Source organism: Mus musculus, chromosome 8 (assembly GCF_000001635.26).
Source record: "Mus musculus strain C57BL/6J chromosome 8, GRCm38.p6 C57BL/6J".
Lineage (NCBI taxonomy): Eukaryota > Metazoa > Chordata > Mammalia > Rodentia > Muridae > Mus > Mus musculus.
In genome coordinates this window covers 120105231-120131237 of record NC_000074.6, presented here as the reverse complement: position 1 = coordinate 120131237, position 26007 = coordinate 120105231, and the positions used below count along the sequence as shown (strand labels likewise).

The following is a 26007-nucleotide window of genomic DNA, read 5'->3' as shown; positions in this document are numbered from 1 at the left end:
GGGGCTTCTAGGATCCCTGTCCATCTGGGCAAGTGCCTGGTCACCTGCCTCACCACAAATGTGGCTCTGATAACCGCAGAGAATGCAGACTGGTACCTCTGAAAATCTAATGCTGGCCGATAGGTGAGAGAAGAGATCAATATGTGACTACCACCAGAGTGGCAGGAGGCTGTCATTTCTGCCCCTGCTGTCCTCATCCTGGACTAAATATAGTGCAATACCTGGAAGAAGCATGAGGGAGAGATGGGTCTAGCCACCCAGTCCTGGCTTGGGGAAGAAGTAAGGTGACTTGCTTTCCAGACCGAGAGCCAGATCCCCAAGGTGTCCCTGCCGCCTTGTCTCTATCTTCTTCTCTCCAGTGGTCCAGTCCCCAGGCCATTCCTCATAGACAGCCTGTGTCCAGGTCCCTCATCCCTGAGGGAGGAAAGCCCCCTTTCAGTTAGAAAAGTCTAAATGGCCTGGGCGTGGTGGCACATGCCTTTAATCCCAGCTCTCAGGAGGTAGAGGCAGGTGGATTTCTGAGTTCGAGGCCAGCCTGATCTACAGAGTGAGGTCCAGGACAGCCAGAGCTATACAGAGAAACCCTGTCTCAAAAAAAAAAAAAAAAAAAAAAAACCAAACAAACAAAAAGAAAAGTCTAACTGGGTGGAAAGCCCACTGTTTCCCCTCTAGGTCTACTGGGACAAGCAAGTAAACGCAAAGACAGGAAAGCACACGGAAGCCTGCTAAGGCCCTGACTGTGGGGCTGAAGGACAGCAGAGGAGAGGACAGCTCAGAGGCCTCCCTTTATCTGTGCTGTCCTTGTTGCCCTCAGTCAACCGCAGTCTGAAAACATGAACCTGAAATGTCAGGAGTAAAATTCCTGTTTGACATACTCTTCCATCTGCTTGAGAGATCCAACATAAACATACTGTCTCTGCTACCCATTCGACGGCACTTGATAGCCATGTTGGTTATCAGATCCACTGTGCCAGGACCCAGTCTTGTGTCTCAATAGCTTTTATTTTATTTAATAATGGCCTCAAAGTGAGAAAGGTGATATGCTGGCCTAATGTCTGCTGAAGCCAAGATACCAACACTCCCTGAGAGTCTTAAACACGACTCACTCAGAGTCTTAGAAATTGACACAGGGAACACCCAGGGTTAATCCAAAATTATCCAGCACACAAAGAACCAGGCAAGTCCTTAGGAGTGAGAGTGCTCAGGCCACCTGAAAGGGCACCACGACTGGAATCAGCTGACAGAGGGTTCTGAATGGCGATTAGTAAAAACTACTCCAGGAAGCAAAGCAGGGTGGTCCAGAAGGAAAAACTTAAAAGTCTCAGGGGGAGAAGAAGATAAAGGGAAATCAAACAGAACTTGTAGAATGGAGAATAAAAAGCTCACTGGAGAGGCTTGGCAGCAGAACAGGGCAACACAGCAGACTCAGTGAACACCAAAAGGTCAGCGAGCACCTGACCCAGCAACAGAGAAGACAAGGAAATGAGCTGAGCCTGCCTGCAGCCAAGGGACAGCATCAAAGGGTCCAATGTGTGTGTGCTGCAAGGGAAGGCAGCATGAAACAGAGAGGGAAAAAACCCTGAAGCTATGGCCGACAAAGAACAAAGCCCACAGAGCCAAAAGCTGACTAATTTGAGAGACTCCATTTCACACCCCCTTACACACACACACACACACACACGCCATACACGCATCACACGCATACAATCCAACAGTCAGGGAGGACATGTCAAGGAGCATGAAAGCACAGGTATCCAGATGGAAGTATCATACAGTGGCGCATGCCTATGGTTAGCACTTGGGAGGTACAGGCAGGGAGATCAGAAGTTCAAGGGCATCCTCAGCCACATGCTGAGTCTAAGGATGTGAGACCCTGTTTCCAAAAATCCAAAGAGGGGAAAAGAAACAGCCCTGGTGTGCAGTGAGCAGACTTTAGAGAAAGTCATTTCCCTCTTACCATCCTTGCCTTGGGCATCAAGTCACTCACCTCTCTGGATGGATGGTGGCCTTGGGCATCAGGTTGCTGTGTCCTGTGCCAGACTTCACCTCTGCAGAATTACATTCATCCATTCTGTCTCTGTCCCTCTCTCTGTGTGGCTCTGTGTCTGTCTGTCTCTCTGTCTCTCTCTCTGTCTCTCTGTGTGGTCTACATGTGTACTATGTGTGTGTGCAGGTGCCTTTGGAGACCAGAAGAGGGCATCAGATTCCTTGGAACTGGAGTGACAGGTGGGTGTGAGCTGCCCCACACGGGTGCTGGGAACTGAACTGCAGTCCTCTGTAAAGCACCAGATGCTCTTAACCACTGAGCTGTTTCTACAGCCACAAGGATTAATGTTTTCTCTCTTCTGTTTTGTTCATGGCCCTATCTGAGAAGCATGATGGATGTGCTTACCCCACAGAACAAATCATCTGTACACATCTCTGGGGATCTCTCTGCATGGGAAGCCTGCTTATTTATCTTGTAGAGCTAAACACAGTGATGGCAGAGCCTGGTAAGCGCACTCCGGTCCGAGGAGTGCACTGCTCTGAGGGGAATATCACATTCACGCATCTGCTCAGAAGTGTGCATGCCAAGAGCTAGAAACTGAAAGGTTCCACTGCCCAGTGGCCAGGCGGACAACTGGGCATGCCCTCACTCTAGACACCGGGCACAAACGCCTCAGTGAGCCTGATTCTATCTGTGAGACATTTCACAAAAGGCAGAGAGAAAAAAAAAAAAAAAAAAAAAAAAAGGGGGCTGGTGAGATGGCTCAGTGGGTAAGAGCACCCGACTGCTCTTCCGAAGGTCTGGAGTTCAAATCCCAGCAACCACATGGTGGCTCACAACCACCCGTAATGAGATCTGATGCCCTCTTCTGGTGCGTCTGAGGACAGCTACAGTGTACTTACATATAATAAATAAATAAATCTTTAAAAAAAAAAAAAAAAAGGCAGAGAGAGGGGTGCCATTACTGGGCAGAGATGGAGAGGGGCATTGCCAATGGGAGTTTAAGATAATAGAAATGGCTTCCTAGTTGAATTTGGTAGTAACTGCATGAGTCTATGTGTTTTAAAATATTACTCTAAAACACGTCTACTTTACTGGATGATAATTATAAGGAAGAGAATCAGCAAAAGCAGCTGAGTGCCTGAGACACAGCCCAGGTTCAACGGTTGCCCTTTCTTAGGAAAATGGCTGGAGTCTGGAGCAGAGGTAGAGCACTTACCTGGCATCACAAAATAAATTTAGAAGAAAAAAATGAGAAAAGAGAAAGAGGGGGCTCTAGAGATTCCAGACACAGCAGCTAGCTGCACCCACCACATGCCCACCCACATGGGCCCTGGATTTGGTACTCAGACCCAACTTTCCCCAGGTTTCCCCTGTCCTGAGCTACCTCAGGTACAGCTCTCCCTGACAGGCAGTCCCGAACCTGGTCCTTTGAGATTCTGTGTCACCTCAGGCTCTGTCATCAGCAGCCCCACAAAGAAGAAAGATGTTGCCGCCTACAGTCTCGCTTTTCCATGCCAGCAGTGAAGCTCAGTGAAGGTCTGGAAGCTGGGGAGGGGCTGGAAACCAGGAAGGTCGGCTATAAGTTCCCTGCCTGCCCGGGGATGCAGGTTGGATTAGGAGGGAGGGAGGAGAGCTGGGGCTTCTCATCCTCTGCCATTGGGGGTGTGGGGGAAGCATCCTTGCTCAAAAGCACACTAGGTTTGAACAGGACAGGGCAGGCAACTTCCGAGAAGGTGGCCGCATGGGAAAGGTAGCACTGCATAGTAAGAAAGACACCGAGTGAGAGGATGAGGGGCAGAACTCACAGGGACACAAGGACGAGTCCCACCAGGCTTCTTCAGGAAGTGCCAACGACCCAGGGCTAACAAGGAATACAGCCCTCTCGCTTGACAGGCTAGATGCATTACTGCCAGGACGATAACTGGATTCTGAGATCCCACACTGCACGCTGCCACTGCGACAATCCTGTTGGACACTCTGCAGGGTACACCCACACTGGCTGTCTTCTCCTTCAACATCAGTGGCACAGCCACGAGTCCAGGGCAGCACAGAAAGTCCTCACCAAGAGTAGGACCCAGGGGCAGTAAGCTGTGCCAGGAGCCCCCAGGACTCCTGTGTCACAGAAAACTAGATGAGTCCCAGCACCACGGACTGTTGACAGGATGTGTGACAGGATGAACTGCCCCAAGGTTGAGTGCTACTCTCTCAGGGTGGGAGAACGGATGCTTCTAGAGCCGCTGGGACAATAGGAGCTTCAGTCTTCACCGGGAGCAACAATGCATGCTGCAGGCTCCCGGGAGGAGCCCCACTCCCAGTCAGCTCCCTGAATATCATGGCCCTTCCTGGTTGACACAGAAGGTCACCGTGATTTCCTGCATTGTGCCAGGCGTCCCCCCATCCCCTTCCTTCCCTGTACCAACACCACTGACCCAGAGCCTTCACCACTGATTGCCCAAGAGTCAGAGCCACAGATAGCGATAAGCAACACAAAACTGGCCTCTGCCTCTCCACGAAGGAGACAGTTAGAGAATGTTTGTGCCTGCCTGCCGCATTCCACTTGATCAAATACCTCCACAGGAGTCGGGCAGAGCAACTCAAAGAAAAGAGCAAGAACGGCCAGGCAAGTAGCCAGAGCCACACCCTAATCTTTTGGGGGAGGCATCTATGTGGCAGAGGAGGAGATGCACTGACACTACCTGCTCCACACTGGGGCTGGGTCCTGAGTAGTGACAGCAGGCAGGGTTCAGCAAGGCCTGAGTCTGACAGACCACGCCTGGCCTTCCTGCCCCAACGGTCTCATTTTCTATAAGCTTTTCCTGGAGTGATTCACCCCAGTTTGATGCCTCTTGCTGGAGTATACTGAATTTAGACAGCTTGCAGGGACTCTAGCAGATCCGAGCATAGAAGACATTATGGACAGGTTTTGCCCTTTCACCCTTGCTAAAAACCGTTACATCCCTAAAGCCAGCCTTCAAGGTCTATTTGATTATTTTGTCACTGAGTCATTCCTGACACCAAGGTCCAACAATCAAAATTCATGATTCGGCAGATATGTCCAAATCAGGATTTACCAACTCACCCCAGCATGGCCTGCCCTTTCCTCTTAAAACCTCCACCCCAGGAGTGGTGTTTGTTTGTTTGTTTTGTTTGTTTGTTTTGCTCTTGCTTTCTTGTTTGCTTGTGTTTGTTGCTTCTGCTGCTGCCTTTGCAGCCCAGCCTCCTGCCCCTCTGGAGTAATAAATCTCCTTGCTAAGAATTTGGTGTCCTGTACCGATTCTGGGGGTGGAGGGCAGACTTTGCTTTTACAGCTTCCTAAAATGCCATACAAGATCCTTCAGACAGCTTGACACAAGAGATTAAATAAACTTTGTGGGTTAGAATCCCTGAAACACGGTGTGGAGGAGAGGAGGCTGCTGATCAGACTAGACTGCTCAGTCATACCAGGAGCTAGAAAAGACACACACACACACACACACACACACACACACACACACGAGAGGTTGGGTTGGGGGGGACGACACCAGAGTCACACGACACAGAGGGAAAGACACAATATAAGACATGAATGGAGATGTTAATTCTGAGACTCAGAAATGACACACACACACACACACACACACACACACACACACACACACACACAGAGAGAGAGAGAGAGAGAGAGAGAGAGAGAGAGAGAGAGTTAGAAACACACACACACAAATGGAGACAGAGAGCACACCAGTACTTGGTATCTGAGATACTATTGAATTATGGATTTTTGGAGGGAGAGGTCTCACTACATGTCTTGAACTCAAGCATTTTAGTGTTCCTGATATCTCAGCCTCTTCAGTTGCTGAAACTACAGCTGTGTACCAGCACTTTAAATTTCCCTTATTAAACATTTCAAAGATTTTATGTCACTCAGTGTAGAAACCCTAAACAGTCATAGTTCTTTACGTTTTTGAATCTGCATTTGAATGGAAGAGTGGGTTGAAGGAAACCCTCATGCATCCTTTCCAGGACTGTGTGATGTGGGCACTCCTCTGCATGCTGCGTAAACCGATCACCAGTTTCCCAAGAGTCAAAGCCAGCTGCAACCAGTGCTGCTTGCAGTCCTGTCAGGGCAGCCCAGCTGGGCTTTTCTAGCAGGGGCAAGGGCTTCTCAGTTATAAAGGGATTCTTGGTTATTAAACGTCATGGCAACTAACACTGTGCTCTCACAATGCTCCAGGCACTAAGCCACACTGGCCAGGTCCACTGCTATGTCAGTCTGTGAGTGTAGAGTCCTTAAGGCTTAGAAAGCTACACAGCTGCCTGGGGCCAAAGAGCTACTGCAGAAGTCCAAATAGAGCCGGCAGCGGCTGCGTCCACAGCCTTGCTATGCTGGATTGTGGATGTCACTACAGCTAGATAGACTTTGTATTCCTCCAAGGCATACATCCATCTTGTTACAAGCTTGGTCCACAGGCTGACAATATGGAAGGGGTTGGGAATGATCCAGAGGCAGACATAACGAGAGGTACTCAGGTCATCAGGACTCTGTTCATCCTATCCTAAAGGCTAAAAATGAGACCGTTCCCTTTTCATAGGCTTTGCCATGGTATGGTCCTCTCACTTAAACCTGTGTCCTCTTTAATCCAGCTACTTTTGGTATTGAGCTTCCTTAGTGAAAGCTGATGAACACAAACAAGGACCCGTCCATCAGCCACAGCACTCGGATGGGCTGGTGGCCACAGTCTGAGAAACACTAACAGGAAAGACAGTTCCTGCTCTGGACTGGCAGTCGACTCTGGTTGATACAGAGCAGGCCTGTTCTACGGCTGCTGCCTTGATGTCACTTCCCTTCCTTTCCATAAGTGGGAGGATCCTGGGTGTTACTCCGAAGAGATCAGGTCATTTGTTTGACAACAATTGATTAGGTCCTTGCTGGCCCCAGGGATGCGAAGGTAAATGGGAAATGGACTCAGAGACATTCCAGAAGTATCTTAGCTCCTGACAAATGCCACAATTCTAGATGCAGATGCTAATGGCAACACAGAAGTGGAGCTTGATTTTGCCTGGGGAATCTTAAGAGCCTTGTTTCCCTAGTGCTGGGGAAGATGGCTTAGTGGCTAAAGCATTTGCCTTACAAGCAGAGAGACTCAGTTCAAAGCAGGAGGACCTCAGAACCTATGAAAAGCCATGAGAAGTGGTATGCAATTAAAATCTCAGTGTTTACACTCAGAAAATCTCAGTGTTTCTACGGCAAGATGGGAGGTGGAGAGGGAAGACTCCCTGGGAGCTCATGGGCCAGCTAACCTGGCATGTACACTGCCTAACAACAAACCATCTCAACAGAGTGGAAGGTGAAGATTGACACCTAAGGCTGTCCTCTGACCTCAGAGAAGAGAGGGAGGGAGGGAGGGAGGGAGGGAGGGAGGGAGAGAGAGAGGGAGAGAGAGAGAGAGAGAGAGAGAGAGTTAGTTAGTTAGTTCAGAGTCAAATCTGGTAGAAGCCCAAGCATGCCAGACACAAGAAGATATTTAAGACAACAAAAGCAGATAGCATAAAGTGGCAAGAAGATCGAGTGGACTGATGTTCCCTATATCGCTAATGCAGACTTACTCAGACTTAGCTGGAAAACTGGGAGGGATAAAGAACACTGGAAGCCTAGCAAAGCTTCAGCTTACATTTGCAAGTATTTCCCCAAACTGTACATGTCAGCGTGTATATAACTGACAACTGTTTTAACCATAATAAAATCAGCTTGGAACTCCCTTACAGGCAGTCACATACAACAGGAGGTAAACCCGCTCGGTCCCCAGCCTTCTCTTACTTTGGAACATAAACACGTTCTTCAGAATCATGGAGGCGAAGAGTCCGCGTGTGACACTGGCTAGTGAATGGGGAAGAAGGCTCCCTCCAACCCAGCACTCAGGACACCTAACCAGTGCGAGGACCACTCTGTGTGCACAGACGCAGCCCCTCTGCTGCCTACAGCAGAGCTCTAGTTCACTGTACAGGTGTCTTCCCTTCTCTCAGATCAACTGCTCTCAGTGGAGACTGCTCCCATTGCTCAGTCCTCTGAGAGGAAGAAACATTAGGTTGGGAGCCTCCAACCTGGGACAAGAGGGAGTGAGAGTGTGGGTCTGTATGGAGTTGCCAAGCTCCTAGATAAGGACTTTCCCAATGTCACCAGAGGTGACAGACCAGGCACCATGGATTACAACAGAGCAGGGCATCTCTCCACTGCACATTGGATCTTTAGGCTGTCTATCACTCTCCTTTGATCACAGCCAGGTTTCTCACTATAGATCTGTAGAGCAAGAGCTTCCCTGTCTAGTGTCGGGTGCTTAGAGCCACTGTGACACTACACATGCCTCATCTACATTAGACCTAAGCAACAGAAACTCCAAAGAACCCCGACCCTTTGAGTTGTTTCACGTTGAATTCTTCCCTTGTTTTGCTGTTCCCCAAAACCCCATCAGTAGAATAATCAGGATGGTCCTTGATACAACTGTTGGGTAAAGTGGGTATTATTTTTTTGGTGGCAAGGAAGCCTGGACATTAAGCAGCCCTGTTAGAAAAGTCACCAATAGGCACTGACTACTGAGCTGCCTCGACATGCTTAGTGGATTCTTTATGTGCTTGGCCACATGCCCACTGGGTTACCGAGCAGAATTCACTCTGCATTACAGTGGGACATGCTTTGTCTGAAAGGGACAAGACAGACAGGGAGCTGCTGCCTCAGTCAGAGGCCCCAAAGAATAAGCAGAAATCATGGCACCATTGTTAGTGCTTCGAATGAGATATGGATGTAAACAGATCAGATCTGAACCTCACAGTGGCAATCCACATGTGGTTGTCCAAGCTGAGATGTCCTGGCCATCAGATTTCTAACTTCATACAAGAAAAAAAAAGAAACCGAGTTTAAAGTCTCTCAGTAATTATTATCATAAGGTGGTTGTGGTGGAGTCACCTGGAATCTCAGTACTCCAGAGGCTGAAGGAAGAGGATAATGAGTTCTAGCCCAACTTGGACTACATAATAAGATCTTAGCTCAAAAGAACAAAAACAAAAAATAAACAACAAACCCCCCAGAAGACTATATTCTAGGACTGGAGAGACGGCTTAGCCATTAAGAGCACTGGCTACACTTCCAGAGGACCAAGGTTTGATTCCTAGCATCTGAATATATGGTGGTTCACATCAGCCTGTAATTCCAGTCTTGAAGGGATCTGATATCCTCTTTTTGGCCTCTGTGGGCACCAGACCAACATGTGGTGCACATACATACATACAGGCAAGCACCCATACACATAAAAATAAATAGCCCTTTAAAAAACTATATCATGTGGAAATGTTGGTTACATAGAATACTGACTACATAGAAATCTTAAATTCATTTCACTATTTCTATTATCTTTGGATGCTTACTGTGGCTTCTAGAACAATTTACCCATGTGGCTTACCTTGAATTTCTGCTGAATTGTACTGAGTGAGAAGGACTGGCTGGGCAGGGAGACCCCAGCATGAGAAGGCAGAGGATTGGCCTGTGTAGCCAACAGTGAGGCAAAAGCCTGGAGCAGGAACTGGGGCTGAGAGGGCTTTAAGCTAGTCCTGGAAGCTAGGCTAATGACCCAGGCTCATGGAGCAGGCTGCATGTTAGCAGAACAAATTTAGGACTACCAGGAAGAGGCACTAGCCCTAGTCCTGCAGCCCTGAGCCCTGGGAGTGCCAGGGTTACAGGCATGCACCACCATGCCTAGCTATAAGCATGCTCTGGACCCCAGAGTAGAAGCAGCACTGAGCTTGATTGGTTATTAGCTGTCTTCCCATCTCCTTTGGATCACCCCAAACTAAAATCCCAGGGGAGGACACCTCAGATTTGGTGCTATTTGGATTACATTTAAGTCTTCATCCTTAATATTTATAGTTAATCAGAACGGGTTCTTGTTCTTTCAGAGCCTTCATCCCTTGCTCAGGAACCCCAGCTTTGCACCCCAGTTTTTGCTCACCCCTCCCAACTCAAGCACGTTGGATCAAATCAGCCACTGTGCTTCACTACTTTGGTATTTTCCATCTGCACTAGATCTGCTCTTTCCTGTGCTCCAGTCCCCCCCGAGCTCAGTGGCCATTTTGCAGCTGTGACTCATCTGCTGTGAATAATGCCTGAAATGCAAAGGCCAGGGAAATATCTCTAGCACACCTGGCTGGGTAGGAGCCCCTGCCTATGTTCGGCACACAGCACAATAGCCTGGACGGGGGCAGTAACTGAGAGCAAAACAACCCCTGCCCTGTAATGGATTTTGCACACCCAACTCTCTCTCTCTCTCTCTCTCTCTCTCTCTCCCTTGTGTGTGTGTGTGTGTGTATGTATGTGTATGTCTGTGTCTCTGTCTCTGTCTCTTTGTCTTTTTGTCTCTGTCTCTCTCTGTCTCTGTGTGTGGGGTGTGTGTGTGTGTGTGTGTGTGTGTGTAAGTCTGTGTCTCTCTGTGTCTCTGTCTCTTTGTCTTTGTCTCTGTCTCTGTCTCTCTCTCTCTCTCTCTCTCTCTCTCTGTGTGTGTGTGTGTGTGTGTGTGTGTGTGTGTGTGTACAGACCAGAGAGGGGCTCCAGCATAGGAGACTATGACAGAAATGCAACAGAAAGCCTAACTAGGACCCTGGGACAGGAAGAAGATTTCATGGGCAAGTTTATGCAATTCAAACAAGGTCTGAGCCAGGCTAGTGCCACCTGCCTGTGATCCCAGCACTGGAGAAGCTGAGGCAGGAGGATCATGGGTTCAAACCAGTCAGAGATCCATAGATGGAATCCCCACCCCCAAATTAAAGTCTACAGCTGAGTCAGTGAGAACATTAAGGGCGCCCTCACTCACCTGCTCTCCCACAGCGGAGGCAGATCTGTAAGACAGCAGATGGTGCTGGAAGACAGAGGGACAGAAGGCACCACACTTTCTCAGGACAAAAGAATGGCTGAATGGGAGGAAAGACTGGTCCATGCTTCACCATGCTCCAAGAGGGTTTAACTAGAAACAACACTTGTCACAAAGGACCACCTTTTGCTCAGTGCCCAGAATAGGCAAAACCATGACGAGGACATAAAACAGTGGCTCCTGGGTGAGGGACAGGACAAAGAGTAACTGCTATCACTAGTGACTTGCTTTTTTGGGGGCGATGGAAATGGTCTAAAATTAGACTATGACGATGGTCTTACCACTCAGTAGCGTTACTAAAAATAACTGAATCGTGAAATGGGTAGATTCTATAATGTGTAAAATGTACTTCGACAAGCTCCTAAAGAAAGGAGGAAACAGAGAAGAAAGAGGGGAGGGAGGAGGCTATTTAAAGCCCATGCTAAAAGGGGGTGAGGGAAGGCAGAAGCCTCTTGAGGAGTGAGTGAACTCTCAGGTCTGAAGCCGAGAGCTAAGCACCTTCACAGAAGGAACTGGGCAGTAAGATGGCAGCCAGGCTCTCAGAGGCCAGGGCTTTCAAGCAGACTTCAGCCTTCTGCCCTCAGTACTTCTGCATCCCCAAAGTGCTAGGAAGTGTTTAGGGTAGGCAAACGAGTGTGAGGGGTGGGTGAAGGCTCACCTGAGCAGGCACACAGCCCCGGAGACAGTGATCTTGATGGGGAGGGGTCTATAAGGCCTAGAGACTAAACCCCAGGGCTGGCAGGGCTCCAGGAAGGCCCAGGCACAGAGAGCAGAGGACCAGTGTAGTCTCCAGCACTGTCAGAAGCACACTAACAGGGGCCTCACTGGTGGCTCAGCCCAGGGCAGCAGCAGATTAGACTAGCCGAAGAGCCAGATTCAGAGCCAGGGAACCTGGATTTGCAAGTTTTTTGGCTCTTCTATACCTAGAGTCTCGACTGTAAATTGGGATATTACCAGAGACTACTCAGACTGCTTTTGTGGGGATTGACATGACAACCCCATAAAGCTGACCACGATGCTTGTCACGGCAGATGTACCCTATAATAATCGCCAGCTAGAATAAGGCTCTGGATAATTTCACACCCTTGGAACATAAAATCAGCTGACCCTGCTCCCTGGGTCCCGTTCCTCACCCCTGTCAGCACTAACCTAGCTAATGAGGTTGAAGAAACAGGACACTGAAAACCCCTCCCAGAGAAGCACTTCCTCACTTTTGTCTCAAATGTGGCACCACCAAATCATCTCTTCTAGCACTTTCCTTCCCAATATAGAACTCCTGGCAGGGATGGTGTCATCATCTCTGAATACATGGGAACAAGCCAGTCCACTGGGCACAGAAGCGGCAGGAGGAAAGAAGGCTGGAAGGAGAGACAACAACAGCCCTGTGGTGACTGGGAACGCAAACCTAAAAAGAGCATCAGGTCTCTGGAAGGAGCCCCAAGATGCTGACAGTAATGGTGCCCGTGGAGGTGGGGAAGGCAGCAGAATGATCGAAGCAGCTTTTCACTGTCATCTTGGTATGCCTTTGAATTTGATACCAGCCACATGGGTTACCTAATCAAAACCAAAAACAACCAACCAACCAACCAACCAGCCAACCAACCAACCAACCAACAAAACTCCAGCAACCTGGACATTGTGATCCCAGCAGTTAGAAGGCTGAGGGGGGATTGTGAGCAATAGGCTAGCCTGGGCTACACAGCAAGATCCCATCTCAAAACAAACTAAGCAAAACAAGATGAGGATTTAGAGAGCCAGTGAGAGAAGGGCAAGGTTCCTTCACCACGAAACCACAACCCATCCTGGCAGGAGCTCCTGAAGAGTTCACACTTAGTCAAGGGTCAAGGTCAGAGACTGCATGTCCCTACAGGCTCAGTGGCTGTCTTTGGGAATGATAGAGGAAGGGCACAGCTTCCCCGGTGTCAGCACCTCCTCCACGCGGAGGTGTGAAGTCCACAGTGAGCGGAATAGGGATGGAATAGCTTTACCTGCTAGACGCTGACAAGCTATTTCTACTCCATTGGACATAATCCAGCAAAAAGCCGAAGCAGGAAACCCTGTCCCAGGACCTTCGGTGTAGCACACAGCGTATCCTTCCCCTGAAGATGGGAGGATCATGGACGCTTTCCAGGAAAACATCTAAATCACTGTCACCAATCCTAAGCACTGCCAAGCACCTTCCACCAATCTGTCCTGTTAAAATGTCACTATATGTTGTTGGCTTTGTTTGTTGGCTTGTTTTGGTTTTTGTTTATTTGCTTGTTAGTGTTTTGAAACAGGGCCTTACTCTATAGCCATGCCTGACTTCCAACTTCTATGAAACTGGCCTCAAACTTGCTGCAATCCTCCTGCCTCAGCCTCCCGAGTGCTAGGTGAGCACCACTGCATCCAACTTAGAGATCACTAGATCTTGTAGCTGGAAGACATTAAGTTGAATCATGCCCACCCTCAAATGTCATTTGAAGTTTATCCCCAGATATGTGAGTGTGAATTTATCTGGAAAAGGACAGTTATAGATGTGACTGATTGAGACCGCGATAGGATAAAATGGACCCCAAATGCAGCCTAACAGGTGCCCTTATAAGAGAAGACCCAGAGACAAGATGAGACCACAGAGGCAGAGGCTAGAGTGAGTCTGCTATAAGGGAAGGATGCCTGGGCTCACCAGCAACCAGCAGCAGCTGAAAGACACATGGAGTCTGAACCAAGGAAAAGGAAACTGCCCTATTCCTGCCTCAACTTTGGGCTTCTGGTATGTGAGCCTCTGAGAGAATACATTTATATTGTATTGAGATACGTGGTTTATTGAGCTTTATTATAGCTAGCTCCTCCAGGAGACTGACACAACCCATCACTTGGCTTCTCTTCCCATCCACCATGCCTGAACTCTTCTGCCCACTGGTCAGCTGCTAAGCTGCTATCTCCCATAAGAGAAGCCGATTCAGTGTCCACCTCAGTAGTGCCTCCTCCCATCCTGCCAGGCTCTGACATAAACGGTCCTACAGTAAGTATGCACTGAGCACTTCTACAAGACAACCACTGTTCCCAACGTGTTGATACAGCAGCGAACAGTGGGCAGATAATAAAAATATTCTCAAAGGAACAAGGTTATTTCTAATACAGATAAAGAATACTGCCATGTGCTGAAGAGAGTGGGCTGGGGACCAGAGGAAACAGGAAGGTTGTTTTGACTCTTAGGGACGGGCTCACTTAACATGTGACATAGGAGTGGTTACCTGAATGACAGGGAGGTGCCTACAAGGAAATCTGGAAGGAGGAACAACCAGTGCACAGGCCCTGTGGCACAGCAAACTAGGCTTGCTTAAGAGACTTCTGGGAGTGACAGGGGTAGCTGCTGACACTGGAGATTCAGGCGAGACCAGTCAGCACCCGTGTCAGCACCTGGCAGCCTAAGAGAAGACGTCTGAACTTCATCATGAGAGACCATGGCATTCTCCAAACAAGCCTTTCTAACCGCACAGTTTGTCCTTTGCTCCTTGGGATCTTACCAGTAACAGCCCTGCATGTTCTGTAATTCTGGCCATCAAGATGTTCCTGGCTTACCTGCACCTCTGTAGCAACTTACAATGAGTTCTCTGGATGGCTTCCTGTGACCTTCATTAAATGTGCTATCCAGAAAAGAACAAAGTCCCTGGAGGCACGGAGTAAAGGAAACCTTTCAGGTCGGACCTTGGCTTTGATACATGTACCCACGACTGTTTTAGCTTTTGGTCTGGCCTGAACCACTGACCTGCAGAGACAGCCATAAAGTAACCCCCTGCAGTTCTGTGGTGCTGCCCAGATTTAGAGAATGGGATAAAAAGCTTGTTCTTCCCTAACAAGAGCAGCTGTGTATGCTAAAAATAGAAAAAAAAATGCCACAAAACCTCAAACAATGCCACATCCCAAATCTAGGTGAACGCAGCAGAGCCAGCAGCAGCTCCATGGATTTCACCGTGCTTCTCTCTGGTCGGGAGATGGAAAAGAAAATCATTGGGGCAGGTCTCCCTGGACCGGCCATGCTGTCTTGCTTCACAGTTGAGGACACCTGACCTGTTTGGAAACTAAGCACTTGAGCAAAGATACTCTGCAATGCACTTCCTACTGGCTTTCTCAAAGCCTAGAAACAAATCTGCGTTGCCACAGAGGGTATAGGGAGAGGTAACAGTATAGTGATGCTGGTTGGCCAGCCCTGCTGACTGTCAGTGAGGCAAGGAGAGCAGAGAAGGAGACTCCACTCAGCCCTCCAGCCCAACAGGAAGCGTAGCTGCTCATGCCCATCTCACGTCCTCTTGGGTGATGAGCTACTATACCCAGCACTTTTAGCAACAAAGGTATTGTGGAGCTTTCTTTGCCTCCAACAGTTAAGTGGCCCTGGACAAGCGAGGCTTGGTTTCTTCATCTGTGTCACAGGAGGAATGATACTTGCCACTCCCAAATTAATGGTGGAGATGAACAAGGAGATCCTGTTGAAAGTACTCTGGAAGCTACCAAAGCAAGAGAACCGAGTGACAGGAGAAGTCATTCTCCTATTGTCATCCTGAAGTGGGGTGTCATTCAGCTTTCCATTCCTCTCTTTAGACGTGGTCTTGTTATACCGCCCAGGGTGACCTTGAACCCATGACACTCTTTTCTCCGCTTCTGGAGTACTAATAGTAAGTACAAGTCTATACCATTGCATCTGGCTTTTGAAATTTCATTTTTTAGTTGTTTTTATTGTTTAACTTTTTTGTATGCGTGTGACTAGGGGCTTGAGGAGGCGAGAAAAGAGCATCAGATTCTGTGAGGCTAGGGTTACAGGTGGCTGGGAGCCCCCTGAGGTGGGTGCTGGGAACTGAACTCTGGAGCTCTCAAAGATCAGAATATGCTCTCAAGGGCTGGCTGAACCGTCTCTTCAGCCCCTTGACGTTTCCTTTTAACTCGATGACTTTCCGCTTGTGAAAGGAAGACGAAGAAGGGAGAAAAGGAAAGAAAGCCGGGGTATTCACATGACTTGCCCACTCAATAGCTCTCTAGGGGCGCAGGGGGTTGGGAGGCTGTCCTCAGAGAAGCTCCCTCAGCGCCATTTGGGGTTATTCTAAAACCACTTACCTTGGAAGAAACAAACATTGCCATGAAGATAGAATGCATTTAGCATCTGCGGAGATAACTCACTTCAATTTCTTTAAGATTTGTGATGCGCGTATACTTGTGACATTCTCAAGAGATAGGAGTCCACTCCACATGAGCTGACACAGACCATCCAAAAGACAACCATCCCAAGAAACTTCTGGATTGCAACAGAGACTGAGCTAGCTCATCATCACCAACCAGAAATCACCAGTGTTTGAGGGGAAAAGAAAATCCCAGGTGTCAACTTTTTCCACGGAGCCCGTCAAAACAGCTTATCTGCCATCTTGGTCCTCAAAGGCCTAAACATCCCTACTTCTGACCACAGTGTGGAAAAGAGGGAAGGGATGCGGCTCACTAATGCCCGAGCCTCTTTGCCCTGTCTTGGGGTTCATGCTGTGTCGCTGTCCTGCTTTCAGGATTTGGGAGGGAGGCAGATCGAAGGGAATGAATCAGAACCTCAGCATCGGGTTACAGGCTGGATCCCAGCTGGGGCGAGGGTAGCCCGGCCTGCCAGCTGCCAGCTCACCTCTACCTCTGACTCACCACCGGGACAGCTCCACGTCGGGGGCCCAGCCCGTGCCAGCGCACCTGCGCCGGCAGAGCCGCGCTCCCGCTCACTCCGTAGGTCGCACCCGTGTGCGGCACTGGACTGGACCGCCGAGCCTGCTTCCTCCTCCCCTTGTCACCTTCCCACGTCTCATCAACCCTGCAACTCCGGGCGAGCGCAGACCCGTGCATGACTGGGTCCGAGTCTTCCCAAATCCTAGAAGCGGCCTCGGGGTCCGAGCCTTCCCAGCCCGCTCCGGCGCGGTCGTGGCCTCTGAGCAGCTCGCGGCCCTCCACTGAGACCAGCAGAATGACAGCCCTGCCCGCCGCACCGGCCGTCCAGCCGACCCGCCCACGCCGCCAGCGACCCCTCCTCACCGGTCCCGGCGCAGCCACGCCGCACAGCCCCTCGCGAGCGCAGCACCGCAGCCCGAGGCCCTCTCGCCGCGGCGGCCCGCGGGACCGGGCAGGGGGGCGGGCAGGACGCCGTCGGGTCTGCAGCTGCCGCGGATGCACCGCGCGACCAGCCGTGCCGGGTCCTTCTGAGGCGCGGCGGAGCGGGCTGTCAGTCAGCGGGAGCGCCCCGCCCCTTTAGGTGCACGTGACGCGCGAGCAGTCGGGCCCTTTGGATGTGTCGCGGAGAGAGTTGTCAGTCAACAGGGGGCGCCACGCCCAGTCCCACCCTCCTCCCCCGCGTGACGTACGAGTTCTCTGGAGCAAGCCGGGAGCCACGCCTCCAGAGCACCACGTGACTCGCGAGCTGTCACTTTTGCTGGGAGCGCCGGGCCTCGCTCAGCTCCTGTACGCAGGCGCGGGAGCGCCCCTTAGTCCCTGCGCCTCCCGACAGCCGCGCGGGTTCGCTCAGGAACAGAGTTCCAGCAGAGGATGACTAGGTCGCGGCGTTTTTGCGCGCAAAAGTGGTTTGGGAGAGGAAGGTGACCCTCGAGGCTGGTCTGGCCTGGGGTAGCAGAGTCCCAGCGTAGGTCCCGTGGACCCACACGCCTTTGAAGGCGCGAGTGGCCAGCTGAGTCCCGTTTGTCTTCCGAAAGGCGTGTCTTTAAGAGGCCAGTAGATTTGGCTCTTTTCATAAATAGGAGTAAGCACAACGTCCAGCCATTCAGCTTCTCCCACATCTCTTCAATAAAGAAATAACAAAGAGGCTGGGGGGTGGAGCTCAGGGGCGGGTCACTGCCTCTGAGTGGTCAAGGTCCTGACTCCCATGCCCAGCACCAGGGAGGAAAAGGAAAACTAAAGAAAACCAAGGCCGAACTTCTGGGATTTTTCTGAAGTCCTGAGGGTTAGGCAGGGGGCTGGAGTTCTGCCAATCAGGAAGATGATATAGATGGTGGTAACCGAGCACCTGCCCTTTGCTGACAACAGATGGGAAGATCTGTCCAACTAAGGCTTCTTGGGAAAGTTTAAGAGAGCCTTAGGAAAGGCTGGGAGCTAAAGTTCTTGGAAAGTTTAGGGACACGTGGCCACCCCAGGAGAAGGTCTCACACCTAGACGTCTGCGTGTGAGAACTTGGTGCCAGCTCTGGAGGGAAAGGGTGGGTGCTAGCCCTCATCCTTGTGTGGACACTAAGGACAGCTGCTCTGAACAGAGTCCAACAGACTATAGATAAGGCTCAGAAAAGTTGTAGAATGTGAGGGGACAGTGCCGGGGCTAAAGGAACCCTCCCCTGTTTCAGAGAAGGAAGATGGCACTAGGTACCAAGTTCTGTAACCCTGACCTCACCTAGACAGCTGTTGGGGAGCACTGAAGACAAATGTAGTCACTAAGGGATCCCATTCCATATTGAGGAACTCTACTTCTCCTCATGAGATTTAGTGGCATTTGCCCTGCCTTCTAATAGGCCTCTGACCTCCTCAGGAAGTTGGACAGAGGCAGATGACATGACATTTAAAAACGAGGAAGAACCTTCTGCAAGCCACAGACAAGTGAACTTGGTGTCAACCTAGGAAGTACTCAGGGTGGATGACTCAGATCATATCGGTGGCCCCTCTGAAAATGAAGCGCTGAGACACGAGACACAAGGAGCTAGATAATGAGGAGGCTGGGCTGTGTCTTGGTAGCTATGTTCTCCGGTGGTCAAGATGTTCCTCTGCAGGTAAACATCCTTGAATGTGCAGATAGGTTGTCCATTTTGTCAGAGACTAAGGTACCATAGGGCTTTCCCAGTTGCCACATGTGGGCATTAACAAAGATCTGCATCTTCAGAAGACCCCCACTTTATCATGCTATCATTTATATTGTGGTGGTGTGCCTCTCTGTGGGCTCTTCAAGAGGATCATGGGTATATCCTAAAAGGGAGATTTGGCCAATCATGATTTGGGAATGGAAAAGAGACATCATACCTTATAATCATAAAATCGGCCCGGCAGAGGTGGTGCACGCCTTTGATCTCTGCTCTTGGGAGGCAGGGGCAGGTGGATCTCTGTGAGTTTGAGTCAAGTTTGAGGACAGCCAATACTAAACAAGGAAACCCTGTCTTGAAAAACCAAAACCAGGGGGCTGGAGAGATGGCTCAGTGGTTAAGAGCACTGACTGCTCTTCCGAAGGTCCTGAGTTCAAATCCCAGCAACCACGTGGTGGCTCACAACCACCTATAACAAGATCCGGCACCCTCTTCTGGAGTGTCTGAAGACAGCTACAGTGTACTTTCATATAATAAATAAATAAATAAATAAATCTTTGAAAAGAAAAGTGTCTGAAGACAGCTACAGTGTACTTTCATATAATAAATAAATAAATAAATCTTTGAAAAGAAAAACCAAAACCAAATAAAAATAAGTAAATACACGGCTACACAGAGAAATCCTGTCTTGTAAAACAAAACAAAACAAAAAAAAAACAAAAAAAGTAAATAATCCTAAGATCTTCCCTTAAAACCACAATGTGGACCCACTTGGACATCCCACTCCAATCTTTCTCTGAAGTATAGCTTTGACTTGCTGAATAGATTTTTACTTAAACTGTCCATGTCTCTTGACTGAATTCTTTCCATTGAGAAGACAAGAGGCTCCCTCTAGAACCTGCAACAATGTCAAAACTTGTTTGCTTTATTTGATGGCTAGTTTACTTTATTTCCTGTTGTGGATATGCAGATAAGGGGCTGTGGTGAGAACGCCATCTCCAAACAAAGGCAGGGTGCCTAACCTTGGCTGCCAGCTCGCTTGGATCGGGGATCAACTAAGAGACCAACTTCTGATCTGGTGTAAGGGTATTATTTCCAGAAAGGATTAACTTAGGAGGAAAGCCCTCCTCCCAGGGTTGGTGGCACCTTCTATGGGGGGGGGGGGGCGGATAAGATGCAGGGGGAGAAGTGGTGTTGGTTTAGCCTCTGCCCCTTGCTGGTGAGCACATCTGTGCTCTTGCTGCCACCAGCCTTTGCTGACATCAGAACCCAGCTTCTCCGTCCTTCAAACATGGACTACAGGCCAGCAGCCTTCAGTGTCACCTCAAGGACTAATCAGCCACCAAGTTCTCTGCCTCTCTAGCATACAGATGGGCACTGTTAGGCTGTCCAGCACCTGTCACGTAAGGCGATCTAATACACCTCCTCTGTAGCCCATATTCTGTTCTGCTCCCCTGGAGAACTCTGACTGACAGGTGGGGTCTGCCAGGATTCTTTCCCTTAAAGGATGGTTATTAGGGTCTTTTGTGCCCTATAAGCGGGGCTTAGGGAGTTATTGCTGGGAAGAGACAGAATGACCAAGGTAACTCTTATAAAGAACAGCATTTTACTGACTTAGTTTCAGAGGTTCAGTCCATCATCGTTGTGGTAGGAAGCAGGGCCGTGTGCAGCAGACTTGGTGCTGGAGTTGCCAAGATGTCTATATCTTGATCTGAAGGCAGCCAGGAGGAGACTGGAATTCCATACTGGGCAGAGCTTAAGCACAGAAACCTCAAATCCACCCCCATAGAGATGCTCTTCCTCCAACAAGGCCACACCTACTCCAACAAGGCCACACCTCCTAATAGTCCCACTCCCTGTGGGCCAAGCATTCAAACACTTGACTCTATGGGGTACCCTTTGAAGAGGCATCTGTGGGGTCCCATAATTTAAAAGCCCAGCAGGCTCTAACTGCACAAAAGATACCACTAAAACCCATCTCTTCCTGCCTTGACTGTGCTGGCTAGTTTTATGGCAACCTGACTCATGCTAGTCATTTGGGAAGTAGGAATCTCCGTTGAAAAAACATCCCCACCAGATTGACCTGTGCGGCAGTTTTGGATTAACTCACAAGGGCCCAGGTTATTGTGGGAGGTGACGCCCCTGGGCGGGTGCTTCTGGGAACTCCAGAACAGTAGGCTGAGTGAGCCAGGAGGAGCAAGCCAGTAACCAGCACTCCAGTAACCAGCACTCCAGTAACCAGCACTCCAGTAACCAGCACTCCACCAGGGTTTCTGTTTCAGTCCCTGTTTCCAGGTTCCTGCTGGCTGGCTTCAGTGATGTGCTGCTAATGCAGTTGCTTTTGGTCATGGTGTTTATCCCAGCAATAGAAACCATTCCTAACTAAGACACTGCCTAGATCAACTTCCCTCCCAGATTAGGTTCTTCTCACACACTGGCCTCAAGCAGCTCCAGGCTTATATTGTCTCACCTTGGCAGCCCAGTGGACCAAAGGGGTTTTCTCTTTTGATTCTTCCAGCAAAATCCCATAATTTGGTGGAAATGAGCCATCCTTAGAGCCTGTCCCTGAAGCCAGCTCACCAGGACAACCAGACTGGATGAGTCTAGAGAGTGGTGTGTGCCAGCCCCATGGTGCTGACTGGTGCCAGAGAAAGGTGATTTCCAGGAAACAGGGGTGCTCTTGCAGAAGAGGGGCAGACAACAGGTATCTAGGACAGTGAGCTGGCTAAGGTTCCAACATACCTCCCTACCCTCTGTGAGGCTAAAAAGTGAAAGAATGGAAGTGACCAGAGATGACGGGCTGAAAGGCAGAGAATTTTGGGATTGGAATGAAATGTTTCGGGGGGAGGCGGGGAGGGATTCTACAGGTGGCTGGGCAGGAGAGCACTGCAGTCCACTCTTAAGGGACATGTCAGTGAGTGGGGCATGACAGAAAGAGTGACAAGAACAGGCTCAGCTTTCAGTAAGCAGCCATTTCTAGCCCCAAGCATGCATGGTCCAACCAAACACCTGCCCTCCTAAGTACCTAACCTTCTAAGCACCCATTCCACCAAGGACCCATCTCACCCAGCACCTAAGCCACCATGCTGGCTGCTCCCAGAAGCCTCTGCCCACGGGTGAGGTGAAGAGCCCAGAACAAAAGATTTGAGGAACACATTGCCCCACTTCGGGTTTTGGCTTCCGGGGCATTGCTCAACACTGTAGGGTGTGGAGTTTCAGTCATCAGGCCTTCCTAATCTGGCTGTTGACAAATTTACCCCCACAACCCAGTGGGAAATGTCAAACAACCCAGGCAGCTTTCCAGAGCACATCTCTGCTTCCCCACAGTGCTGTCTTTAGGGCTGTTTCCCCAGCATTTGTTTACAGGGGCTATAAAATCCAGTGCCTAGATGGGTTCTCATCAAACACTCTGCTCCCAGCACCCAGGCCACAAGGCAGAGTAACTATTTCCTGCACCTTCCCTTTCAATGGAGCTAGAACAGCCTTGGCTTTCCTAAGGCCATTTTTGCACGTTTTCGACAGGAATGCCATGTGCATTCTTGGCACTTTGCTTCTTCTACGTAACATCACATCGGGTGATTCATGCTGTCACCTTCTTGTTACTTTAGAGCATTTCTGCGTTTTCATGACTGCCTACAATGTCTGCTGCCCAACAGACAGAAGTTTATTTATCTGCCCTGCACTTCATGGACTTCAGGTTATGTTAGGTGTGGGGCACTTTGGGGCAGTGTCGTGTCCACACCAGCAGGGAGCAGAAGCTCTGACTGCTGCTGTCCCTGTGGTGTTTTTGTGGGTTATGTTTGTTTGTTTGTTTGTTTTGAGACAGGGTTTCTCTGTATATAGCCCCGGCTGTCCTGGAACTCACTCTGTAGACCAGACTGGCCTTGAGCTCAGAAATCCACCTGCCTTTGCCTCCCAAGTGCTGGGATTAAAGGCATGCGCCACCACTGGCCGGCTAGTCCCTGTGGTTTTTAATCGAGGTCTTTCTGGAACGATGTGATCAAAGCTTCACTGTGGACTCATGAAAGCTAGTACAGGGCAATGTGCTGGGAATGACTCTTCTGAGATGACCTGCTCAAGTGTTTGGCCAGGGCTACACTAAAACCCTGACTTGAAAAAATCAAAACCAAACCAAACCAAACCAAAAAACCAATAAATAAATAAATAAATAAATAAATAAATAAATAAGGGGCTGGTGAGATGGCTCAGCGGTTAAGAGCACCCGACTGCTCTTCTGAAGGTCCTGAGTTCAAGTCCCAGCAACCACATGGTGGCTCACAACCATCCGTAAGGAGATCTGACTGGTGTGTCTGAAGACAGCTTCAGTGTACTTACATATAATAAATGAATATTTAAAAATAAATAAATAAATAAACTCTTAAAAGCAGGCCAATAAGCACATGAAGAAAATGTCCAACCTTGCTATCCATCTGAGGAACTCAGAGAGTGGAAGTTCATCTCATCCCAGCCAGAATGGCAGTCGTTAAGAAAACAAGAAGTGCTGGCGAGGATGTAGACAATAGGAAGTCCTTATGTACTGCTGGCAACGAGGGCTTGTCTGCCTGTGTGGAAGTCCTCACCACTCATTACTCAAATGTCAACCTGTCACAGACACACGTACACAAGTTTACAGCGGCACTGTTAACAACGCTGTCCTGGACCCTCTGGGTGTGCAAGAACCGAGGATGGCTAAGGATGATGTGGGTTCACACTGTGGAATTGCGTTCAGTCATAAAGAACAAAGTCACGCCATTTTCAGAGACATGGATACATACAATGGAGTCACATCAAACGTGAGTCACACCGGTCCCAGGAAGGTAGACATCTCATGTTTTCTCTCATTTGTAGATCCTGGATTTTAAAAAATGCTTAAATAGTTATGTTTATGAGTGTTTGCCTGAATGTATGTATATGTACCACTGTGTTCCTGGAACTCAAGGTCAGGAGAGAGCGATGGATCTTTTGGAGCGGGTATAAGGAGGGTTGTGAACCATCATGTGGGTGGAGGGAATCAAACCCTTGTCCTCTCCAAGAGCAGCAAGTGGTTCTCAACCACTGAGTCATCTCTCCAGCCCCTAGGTTTTATAGAGACATCAAATCATATATACACATATATAGTTGACATTACAGGCCTATTCCCTTTTTAAAAATCTGTGTGTGTTCATGCGTATACCACAGCAAGTATAGAGGTCAGAGGATAACCCAAGGGAATCAGTTCTATTAGCTCATGTGGGTTCTGAGGACCAAAATGCAGGCTGCTGGGCTTGGCATCAAATGCCTTTACCCAATGAGCCATCTCTCCAGCCTCAGGCTTGTTTCTTACATCTTTTCCATAGGCAGTCTACGACTATATAAGCATGTTGCTTACATCTTTCCCATAGGCAGTCTAAGATTATATAAGCATGTGTATCCCTCATCTCTTTTCACACAAACACAGTTTTATATCATAGAATTAATGTATCCTGAGGACCATAAATCCCAACTCATGACAACGGCTGCCTTTAAGACTTGCCTAAACCCCGGAGGGAGCAGAACACGCTAACATGCTGACAGGCACACGGGATGCGGCTGGTGGTACATCAGCACTCCGGTGCACACATTTAAGCAAACAGAAGTCTTTAGACACATCAGTTCCCAGGGGCTGGGCAAAGGGTGTGCACACTCACATTCTGGGGAGTCCTCTTGCTAGCATTCTCTGGAGAGATAACAAACCTTTTTAAGAGTCTGCCTTGTCAGCACAGGGCACTGTGAACCTTTCTGTCTATGCTGGCCAATAGTGCACTCAGTCTTGTCTCCCTCTACAGCTGAATGGAACCTCCATGGGCTGTCTGAGGCGGTGGAGGGCACAGGAGGGCTCTGCTGGGGACTAGTTCTTGTTTGTCTAGTGAATAAACAAGAGTCACCTATGGGAAGAAAACCCTGCTTGTCACTTCTGCCAGCGCCACCATTATGGGGTACTGGGCTGGGGAGCCCTTAAGAGCACTTGTTGCTCTTGCAGAAGACCCAGGTTTGGCTCCTAGCACCCACATCAGGTAAGACACAGCTGCCTGCAACTCCAGCGTTAGGGGCTCCTGGAAGCACTGTACGTGTGTGCATACCAACACAATGACACATACACATTAAAAAGAGGGCCTCAGCCCCAAGGCCCTCAGAGAAATCAATGAGACGGACGGACCACAGTCACAAAACTGGAAGAAACCTTAGAAATCAAGTCTAATTCTTGGTGATGGAGCTTTGTTTGGCCCCTTTACAATGCTCGGCTAGGGGAGGGGACATGCCTGGCAGATCAGACACCGCTGCTAGAGATGGTGAGCGAGGGCTGGGCTCAGGACGGCTTCGCTGGTCAAGTGGTCGCTGTGCAAGTATGAGGATGAGAGCCGCATCCCTGTAAACGGCAGCCTGGTGTGGGCATGTCTGGATCTCCAGGGCTGGGGGAGGGGTTCGGGGACAAAGACAGGAGGAGCCCTGGGTTCCACTAGCCAGCTACTCCAGTCAAGCCATTGAGCTCCAGATCAGGGAGACAGGGAGAGACACTATCTCCAGAAACAAGGGGGATGGCTCCTGAGGAATGACACCCAAGTTTGTCCTTCTGGCCTAAACACATGCACAGACACACACACAGACACACTGAACTGTTTTGTTAACTTAGTCCAATCTGAGAGACAGACAGACAGACAGACAGACAGAGACAGAGAGAGAACACACATTTGGCACGTTTAGTTTTGTTTTGTTTTGCGACGGGGTCTTCTACATAGCTACTCTCACTCTCTCCACCCTCACTCTCTCCATCCTCAACACCCAGCGCTGCTGATTTTTAACCTGTGAGTGTGTGTGTGTACATGCCACAGTGTTCACGCAGTCAGACAACACCCTAGTCCTGGTTTTCTCCTTCCACATGTAGGGCCCAGGATTGGACTCAGGCCATTAGTACATAGCAAGTTCAGTCCAGCCAAGGCTAGCGAGTAAGACCCTGTCTCAGTAACAAAAGATAGCAGGGTGATGGTGGCTGGGATTACGTTAGTGAGCCTTGAACCCCAGCACTCGGGAGTCACAGGCAGGCAGATCTTTGAGTTTGAGGCCAGCCTGGTATACAGAGTGAGTTCCAGGGCAGCCAGGGCTATGCAGACACCTTGTCCCCTCCGGAAAAACAAAATAAATAAATGAAAAATAAATAAGTTTAATTCAGATCCAGGGAACATTTGTTGACTGTTGGGGGGGACCTGCCCCAGAAACTGTCTCTCTCTCCCTACAGTTTTTACTTTAGAGGTTCCTGGCTCCCAGAGTGTGATTCACAAGGCCAAGAGGAGGATCCTTCCGCTCTCCATCTT

At 49.5% G+C, this 26007-nt stretch overlaps 1 protein-coding gene across 3 annotated transcripts in view; it reads right to left on the bottom strand.

Moving 5' to 3' along the window:
• The window catches only part of 6430548M08Rik (RIKEN cDNA 6430548M08 gene), a 51156-nt gene extending 34070 nt beyond the window's left edge, over positions 1-17086 (bottom strand). For all 3 annotated transcript variants that reach the window (NM_172286.4, NM_001163761.1, NM_001163762.1), the window contains exon 1: positions 16921-17086. The gene's annotated coding sequence lies outside the window, so the exon portion shown is untranslated. The remainder of the gene's footprint in view (positions 1-16920) is intronic.
• Between the last annotated feature and the right edge of the window lie 8921 nt (positions 17087-26007).